The sequence below is a fragment of the Heteronotia binoei genome, chromosome 4 (assembly GCF_032191835.1).
Source record: "Heteronotia binoei isolate CCM8104 ecotype False Entrance Well chromosome 4, APGP_CSIRO_Hbin_v1, whole genome shotgun sequence".
Taxonomy (NCBI): Eukaryota; Metazoa; Chordata; class Lepidosauria; order Squamata; family Gekkonidae; genus Heteronotia; species Heteronotia binoei.
This window is the reverse complement of record NC_083226.1, coordinates 17,282,118-17,290,258: the sequence shown is the minus strand read 5'-3', so window position 1 is coordinate 17,290,258 and position 8,141 is coordinate 17,282,118. Positions and strand designations below refer to the sequence as shown.

The 8,141-nt window shown below is 48.9% G+C and overlaps 1 non-coding gene across 1 annotated transcript; it reads left to right on the top strand.

The window, feature by feature from the left end:
- Window positions 1-3,713: 3,713 nt before the first annotated feature.
- LOC132570651 (U6 spliceosomal RNA) lies at window positions 3,714-3,822 on the top strand. The gene has a single exon (XR_009555354.1). It is a non-coding gene; the product is annotated as a U6 spliceosomal RNA (small nuclear RNA).
- The last annotated feature ends 4,319 nt before the right edge of the window (window positions 3,823-8,141 follow it).

Below are 8,141 nucleotides of genomic sequence, written 5' to 3'. Positions count from 1 at the left end.
CGCGGCCTCCGCTGGTCGGCGCTGGTCGCCGGAGGCCCTCCAAAGTCTCTGGAGGGCCTCCCGGGACCAGCGCCGGCGCCTCTGCTGGTCGCTGGAGGCCCTCCAGAGTCTCTGGAGGGCCTCCAGCGACCAGCGGAGGCCGCGGAGAGGCCTTCGCTGGTCGGCGCTGGTCTCCGGAGGCCCTCCAGAGTCTCTGGAGGGCCTCCAGCGACCAGCGGAGGCCACGGAGAGGCCTCCGCCACCGCCGCTGGGCCCCGCGGGCGGGGAAGGCGGCGAGTGAGTGAGGGAGCGTCCCTGCGCACCTCTAATGGTCCCGGTATAGCCAGCCCGGGAGGCGGGAATAGGGGGCCAGAACCGGGACATTCCCGGCTGCCCGGGACGGTCTGGCCACCCTATAATGAGATCTGCCAAGGAAAGAAAGAGAGAGTCAATATCTAGCATTTTAAAAGAAGTAACAAAGCTTTTCCCAGTGTGATTGTCACTAAAATCTGCTAATAATCAATGGGATGCAGTTATAAACCAATTCTATCATTTTTTTTTTTAAAGCTCTGCATGAATGGCTTGGCTTGCTGGTTTTGTTTTGTTGTGTGGCGTACGAGCTGTCTCGAGCAGGTCACCAGAGAGGCAGCAGATACGTTTTCTAAATAATTACCCAAACAATTAATAAAATAAATCCCAGCATCAAGGAATCTGCTTCCAGTGTCCTTACGCAGCTTGTCCTCTCCCCCCACCCCTTGCTAAGGAAAATCTCTTGACAACTGCAGGGAGGCTGTGGGTGCAGGAGGAGTGGAGACTGCCAAAAGTGGGACACAACACACACAGCATTCCTGCCAAAGAGAACTAGCCGATGTCAAGGATGAATGGCAGCTCTGCCCTGACCACATCCCCTGCTGCAGCCGTTAATATTCCAAAATGGCAATCAGAGGGGACAAAAGAAAGGGATGCACCACAGTGCAGGCTAAAAATGCCTTGTTAATCTGTAGCTGCAGCCATTGAGAAAGAAACCTGCTATCTGCGTAGCCTCGTCCCTGGGCATTTATTTGGCACATACTGGACTGACATGGAAGGTGGGCAAGTCCATAGACTGGGATTGCAGCATGGCAGAGGGAGTTAACCCTTTCCCTGCATTTTGCTTTCCCAAGAGAAAGTCCCATCCCTGCGAGATCTGTCGTTAGCTCCTGCCTGGGGAAAAGGCAGGCAGCCGTATCCCACCTGCTCCCCCTTCTGCCCACCATGCCAAATAACAGTCCACAGAAATAAACACCGTGTAAAACTCACTTAGACTGGTATGTTCTTGTATTAGTTTCACAATACACACTCAACAGTAATATAGCATATGTAGAACTTAGCACTCTCAGTTAGTTCAGTAAGCCCTTTGGAAAGCGTGTTTCAAGAGGCTCTCTCTTTTTCAAATCACCCACGTTGAGTTGGAACCACTGCTCAAATTTTTAATTGCACAAGTCCACAAAAGTCAATCTGGCAGTTTAGGTTCTCTTGAAACATGCTGTTTGAGATAATAGCCCCGGCAAGGCATGCCGTCCACCACCTGTTATCATCACCATTTATCAAGCAGTGCTGGAGACACATCTGTGAAACTGACCAGAGCCTGAGATGGACTTTTTTTGTTAAGAGACATTTTCCATAGGGCTTACTGAACTAATTGAGAGTGCTAAGCTCTGCATATGATATATTACTGCTGAGTGTGTATTGTGAGAATAATACAAGAACCAGGGCCAGCTCTAGACTGTCTGACACCCTAGGCAAGGCTAATTTCTGGCACCCCTCCTGCACTGATAACATGACTGAATCATGAGGGGGCACCCAATTCGGTGCCCGCAGAAGGCCAGCACCCTAGGCAGTCACCTAGTTTGCCTAGTGGCGGGGCCAGCTCTAACAAGAACACACCAATATAAGTGAGTTTTACATGGTGTTTATTTCTGCGGTTGTTCAGCCTTACACCGTTGTTTCTTGCTTTGTTGCCAAATAAGTGTTCAGGCAAAGGACGTTTTTCTGAAAACAGCAGTGGAGATGGGAGTGATTAACTCTTCCAAGCACCATGGTCCCAATCCACAGCAAGGCCTCCTACACCAGGCGGGGGGTCTGACCATTGTCTCCCAAATTTCATTCCTGCCCTTGAATTCAATTTAGAGGCAGGGAAGAAGATGCAGGCGTTAGGCTAAAGGACCTACTTTCTTCTTTCCTCTTCTTTCTCCCTTTTTTAAGTACTAAGGATAAATGGACTGGATTTAGTTAAAATCGTAAAAGGACACAAAGTTCTCATTCAGCTAACAGATAAATGGGCCGGATTTTGTTAAAATCATAAAAGGTCCCAAAGCCTTTGCAAAATTAATGGTAACACTTAGGTTAAAGATGGATTCTATACAAACTTCCAAAATAAGATAATAATGTAATCTACCATAATTATTGCCATGCAAAGTTATATTCTTGTTCTAGTAGGAGCTTTAAAAGATATTAATAATGATTGAATTACTGAATTATAAGATGTACTTGCAGAGAATATCACAAGACGACTGATAATGATGATGATACGAAATGAACATTGTATAAGTAGAAAAACTACAAGCTTTTAATTCATGTACCCTACCCTTCCCCTTTCCTTCTATTTCCCCTTCCCATTCCCTTTTATTTGAAAATTCAATACATCTGTGACGGAACCGGCCCGATTCTGCCTTCAGACCCGGTCCCGTCAGCTCCCTATGGAGTCGCCAACTCCTGGAGGGAGCTATTTCTCCTCCTGCCCCTTGGGCTCGCTGCCACCACCTGCTCAGTCCCGGGGTTCAGATTGAGAGGAACAGGACTCCCAATCCCCCTCTCCAGCTGTGAGGCCAGGCCTCAAGGTCCTCTGCCACCCTGCACTTGGGTTTCACAGAGACCTCAGCGCGTCTTTGGGGCACCCCTGGAGGATTGGCACCTTATCCAACTGCATGCCTTCCCCCTTCCCCGGGGCCCCCTTCTCAACACAGCGTGGTCTAAAGCGGTCTGGGGATCTATGTGGTACAGAGTTTGACTGCCAGCATTTTAAACAGAAAAAACATTTATTTAAAAGAGAAAAGGATAGGAAAAGAAAAACAAAACAAAAACAGTTGCATCTACAAAATTAGCACAGCACCCGCACAGCAAACAGCCTGACAAACAAAAGGTGCTATAAACGCGTCCTGCTGGCCCTGATCTAAACTTGCCCTGTCTTGTGAATTACTTACTTAGTCTGCCTGCCTGGGGGCCCCCCAGGCAGGAGCCTCCATTGCTCACCACATGCTCGCTCGAGCCCCAGTTCAAATCTCCCTTCTCTTCCTGCCTAACCCATGCAAGGAACAACAGCACTTCCTGCCTCTCTAGGAGATTTTCCCCCTAGCGTTGTTGGTTTGGCTCTGGAAGGGAGGGGGGGAGTGAGGGGAAGGCTACAACGCCGGCTGAGGGATTTACTGACCCCTGCCAAATGAAGCACCACCACTGACTAAAATGGCGTTTCTCCACAACATCTATTAAAACCAAAATGTGTTTAGGGAAGGGATCTGACCCCACTGGTGTGTGATTTTGTCAGAACCGTACTTCCCCCCCACAGACTACAGTCCCCGGATGAAAGAAAAATGCATAGGTTTTCAGCAAGTAACTCACCTTGCAGCCACAACAGGCTCCCTCTCTTAACAGACCTCTTCTCCTTCTTTCTTTTCTGTTACTGCTCATTCGACTCAGTGGTCTCACTTCAGCAGCACACCTACAAAAACTGGAACGAGACAGAGAAGATTAGCATGGCCCCCGTGAAAGAATGTTGCAGAATTCAGTAAGTCACCCTCTCCTGCTCAAGAACAGATCTTGGAGGTTGTTCAAAGGACCAGGGACTGAGTAGGAGAAAACAAAGGTGTTTATGCCTAACAAAGAGGTTGTCTCCAGGGCCAGCTCGCCCACTAGGCATTTGCCTAGGGCACCGGCAAGGTGGGGGCACCAAATTCGGCCTTCCCCCCTCCCTCTAGGCAGATACCTCCTTTGCCTGCACTCCCCAGCTTACTCCTCCCTCCCTTCCCCACCAGCTCCATTTCAATGCCGGCAGAGGGGCGGTGGAAGGCCATATTCCCCAGGCTATTTAAAGGCACCCCCCCCAATCATTGGGTAAAACAACGCTGGAGGCTCGCAGTTCCGGCACGCACCCTATCAGTGCGGGGTTGAGGGGGTAGGCCAGCAGCAGCGAGGACGAGCGAGTCGCTGAAAGAGTGGCCGCCACCGCTGCCTCCTCCCCCTTTCCTTCTCACACAATCCAGGAAGGAAGGAGGGAGGAGGCAGCAGTGGCAGCCGCTCTTTCAGCGGCTCGCTCGTCCTTCCCATTACTGCTGGCCTGCCCCCTGAACCCCGCACTGACAGTGTGCGCGCCAAAGGGCCGGCTGATCAGCTGACTGGCAGGGGGGCGCCTTTAAATACCCTGGGGAGTGCGGTGCTCCACTGCCCCTTCCCAGGCATTGATATGGACCTGGTGGGGAAGGGAGAGAGGAGAAGGTGCAGTGGAGGGGCGGCGCTGTGGAGGGGGGCGGCCGGCCACAGGTCTGCCTGGGACACCATGTGCCCTAGTGCTGGCCCTGGTTGTTTCCATCCTAGGAATCTGCAGAAAGAAGAACCGTTGTCTTGCGTGAAGGGCCAGAAACAGAGTGGGGTCGCTGGGCACATATGCTGAGTCCTTGTGTCGAGCCAGGATCCTGCAATCAAGTCGTTTGCTGCAAGCCCCTTGCTCAGAAATCAGTTCCCAGATGCAAAAGAACCGGGTTCGGATTGGGACCGCTGTGCACAGGGATGAAAAGGAGTTAATCCCCCATATACACTCCACGTTCCTACCTGGATCGGCCCTGAAAGCCACTATTTGTCCTGTTGGAACAAGCTTTGTGTACCGATATGCAACACGTAAGTTTCCCCAGCAGGGCAAATAGCCACTCCCTGGGACTTTCAGGTTGGGAAGAAGGGAGGAGCTGTTTAACCCCCATTGCCCTGCCCATGCTAGTTGCCAGCCTCCAGGTGGTAGCTGGAGAGCTCCTGAGTTTACAATTGATCTTGGAAGGCGGGCTCTATGGCATGAAGTTTCTGTCCTCCCCAAACCGTGCCCTCCTCAGGTTCCACCCCCAAACTCTCCAGGTGTTTCTCAAACTGGAGCTGGCAACTCTAGCCCTGCACCTAGGTCATGATCAGAATCGGAGGCCCTTGCATTCGGCAGGAACTGAGTTCCCAGAACAGAGCACACAGTGCACATCTAACTGCAGGGACTGAGATGTGAGGACCCTGCAGTGCGGGGGAGTGCCTGATTCGCTCCATCCAATGATGTTTTGAAAACTAAGAATCTTTTTTTTTTTTTAGTGGAATGCACTGAATGAGAGCTATTCTCACGATGTTCCAAGATTCTCCCCATCTTAACCCCACTCTGTGAGCAGAGGAGAGGGAGTTGGGGTGGGTTGGTGGAATTTTTTTTTAGCTAACTGGAGAAGTGGAGCATTTTTTTGGCTAACTGGGGTAGGTAGAGCATTTTTTTAGCTAACTGGAGAGCCAGTTTGGTGTAGAGGTTAAGTGTGTGGACTCTTATCTGGGACAACTGGGTTTGATTCCCCACTCCTCCACTTGCAGCTGCTGGAATGGCCTTGAGTTAGCCATAGCTCTTGTAGGAGTTGTCCTTGAAAGGGCAGCTGCTGTAAGAGCTCTCTCAGTCCCACCCCACCTCACAAGGTGCCTGTTGTGGGTGGAGGGGGGAGGTAAAAGAGATTGTGACCACTCTGAGATTCAGTGTTGGGCAAGATATAAATCCATCATCTTCTTCTTTAAAGAGTGTAAAGATTTCTGGCTAAAAAAGGTGGCGAGGGGCGCCCTCCAAAAAGAAGAAAACTGCATGCTCCACCTACCCACCCACTCCCTCTCCTCTGCTCACAAAGGGGAGTTAAGATGGGGAAAATCTTGGAACATCCTGAAAGTAGTTCTCATTCAGCTAACAGTTTCTAGACGCTAAAATGTCTATGGAGGCATTTTAGGCCATCAGGCAACAGAGGTTTCTATTTGTTTTCTGGCAATTTTTCATTCCTCTAAAATCTCACTGGGGAATAAGACAGCTCCACTGAGACTGAAAATAGTTTCTTAGGAATATATTATATTACAGATATGATTTGGAAAAGAGTTCAGAGCAGCCTTTGTCAACCAGAATATTTTTTAAAAAAAAATCTTGGAAATTTGGGACTCAAAGAAACATGTTCTAGCTCCAGATGTTTCTCCTGTTGCATCCTTTATAGACCAAGAGTGATCCAGGAAAGGATCTTTCTGCATTCAAGATATGGAGATCTAAAGGCGTGTATTGTTTCACTGATGTAACAAAAATGGTCTCCTATGGAGGAAAGCTGTATTAGATAATAAAGTGTGCATGTCAATTCCTTGGTACATGTATTTACAACTGCAGTTTAATACCCTCTCCAAGAATTAAGAAAGGCATCATAAGACCTCTTTCTGACTTTTGAGAAGGTTCTGAAACCGAGAGAGCGAAATAGTAAAAACTTTCCAAAGCTTATAAAATTTTGCTGAAACCATTAAAACCAGTGGGATTTAAATATCATAGTGCATGGAATAAACAGGGTTGCACTTACCTGTAACTGTTGTTCATCGTCCATGTTGTTGTGCACACGTTGGGACTGTGCAAGGGCAAGCCGGCCGCGGAGATTGATTCTAGCTGAATTTTTTTCCTAGAACTGGGGTGGTCCACTTAGAGCACCACTGAGCATGTGCGGATTTTCGCACCAAATTTCCCCTTTATAAACGCGAACCGCCCCTCATTCCCTCAGTTCCAAAAACCGCTACCGACAAGATGGGTTCAACTATTGCTGTTCTAGTGCTGAGGTAAAACGTCAACTTCACAAACATTAAAAACTAACAAAGGTGACTGTTTCTCAAACGAAAGGGCGATTTCTGCCAATCCCCTGAGGTGGCTTTATTTCTGGACAGCTCTTGATTTACTGCCCTCGTGTCATCTCACCCAGGCTTCAAAATGTGCACCACAGATTGTGGTGGTCAACTTCAATCCCCACAATGGGATTACATCTGGCAAGTTTATGGGCTTTCAATTCCTGTGATCAGTGTGAAATTTATTGCTTTTAAACTCATGACAAGATGGTACCTTTCTCCAACGGATTAAAAAGAAGTACTTCTTCATCCAAAGGATAATTATCACATGGAATTCACTGCCACAGGAGGTGGTGGTGGCTGCAAGCATAGCCAGCTTCAAGAGAGGACTGGATAAACATATGTAGCAGAGGTCCATCAGTGGCTATTAGCCACAGCGTATTGTTGGAACTCTCTGTCTGGGGTAAGTAATGCTCTGTATTCTTGGTGCTTGGGAGGAGGGTGGCAACAGGGTGAGGACTTCTAGTGTCCTGGCCCCACAGATGGACCTCCTGATGGCACTTGGGGTTTTTTTGGCCACTGTGTGACAGAGTGTTGGACTGGATGGGCCATTGGCCTGATCCAACATGGCTTCTCTTCTGTTCTTCTGTGACACAGTGTTGGACTGGATGGGCCACTGGCCTGATCCAACATGGCTTCTCTTATGTTCTTATGTGACACAAGAGTGTTGGACTGGATGGGCCATTGGCCTGATCCAACATGGCTTCTCTTATGTTCTTATGCGACACAGAGTGTTGGACTGGATGGGCCATTGGCCTGATCCAACATGGCTTCTCTTATGTTCTTATGTGACACAGAGTGTTGGACTGGATGGGCCATTGGCCTGATCCAACATGGCTTCTCTTATGTTCTTATGTGACACAGAGTGTTGGACTGGATGGGCCACTGGCCTGATCCAACATGGCTTCTCTTATGTTCTTATGTGACACAAGAGTGTTGGACTGGATGGGCCATTGGCCTGATCCAACATGGCTTCTCTTATGTTCTTATGCGACACAGAGTGTTGGACTGGATGGGCCACTGGCCTGATCCAACATGGCTTCTCTTATGTTCTTATGTGACACAGAGTGTTGGACTGGATGGGCCATTGGCCTGATCCAACATGGCTTCTCTTATGTTTTTAACCAGATTTTACCTCATGAAAGCGCATCAATCTTTTTATGCTAGAAAGGTTAATGCAAAGGGAACATACCTGAATTGTTGGTGGG